The sequence below is a fragment of the Rhagoletis pomonella genome, unplaced genomic scaffold, assembly GCF_013731165.1.
Source record: "Rhagoletis pomonella isolate Grant_MI unplaced genomic scaffold, Rhpom_1.0 Rhpom_scaffold_00004, whole genome shotgun sequence".
Classification (NCBI taxonomy): Eukaryota; Metazoa; Arthropoda; class Insecta; order Diptera; family Tephritidae; genus Rhagoletis; species Rhagoletis pomonella.
Window position 1 is genome coordinate 64,941,071 of NW_023458558.1, and position 1,190 is coordinate 64,942,260.

A 1,190-nucleotide genomic window follows, 5' to 3' on the forward strand; every position below is an offset into this window, starting at 1 on the left:
GATTTTTCTATTTATTTTTATTTTTGTTAAAAATATCTTGGCTGTAAAAAAATGGTGGTCCTAGTCGATGTTTGGCACTCTGAGTGTTCGTAAATTCAAATCACGGCGGCGGTGTCAGGGAAACTAAGTGTCCGGACATTCCCGGTGCATGTCTTCAAATTGTAGTCCTTTGTTCGTTTGCCGTCGTCGTCATCAAAAGAAAGGTGTTTCATCTTAAGCAATTTTAGTTATTGGTGTTTGTTTACGTGGAAAATCCGAAGCCCTAAGGAGTGGGTATCTCCGAGGCTCCGCTCAACCACAAATTCCACACCAAATGTGCACTATGTCTCATGCCACCTATAGTAGATGTCTCACGCTGCGAATATTTTGGAGTCATACACAGTCCAAAGCATTTCCTGTCCTATGCTGACGTTAGCCTTATATTTATGTCGGTATTATATATGTACATCAGCTGGATAGTGGTGGATCCCAAGTCCAGCTTATCACCAATTGATAGGAGTATTTTTAAGGTGCATGTTTATATAGCGAACCGCTTGAAACAAGTTGGAGTGGCACCACAGATATACCATTGATCTGCATACCTAAATGAAAACTTACAACTCAAACATTTATATTACAACTTAAGCGAATATGGTTAAAGAGTACAAAATTATATTTTATTATTTTTATTCTAAGAACTTACATCTTCCTTTGCATATTTAGATAGACTTGAATTAGTTTACTTTGTTTCATAATTTATTTACCTTAATCTGTGCGTATATATTTTATCGCAGCTACTGTTGTGCGCTATTTAAATATAAATATTATTTTATTTGAGTATATGACAGATTTCCTCTATAGGGCACCATAAATTTTGCAGCAAACAGTCGTGGGCGCATATACAATCATACATATTTATGTACTTTTGCACACACATATATCTACATACATGTTTGCAAGATGAAGGTGCAGAAATGAAGCTGCTTGCTAGCGTAATACAGTGAGAGTTAGTCAAAATATTTCAGTAATTTTTTTCCATATTTTGAAAATATTTGGTTTTATTAAAATTATATTAATTTCTTATAAAAATATAGTTCATACTCCACCGAAATCCATAAAAGTCAAAGTTTGTTACTTTGGTATAATTAGAAAAAAAAAATCGTAAAATTTTCATTAAAATTTCATACTTTTTATTCAGAATTTTTATAATT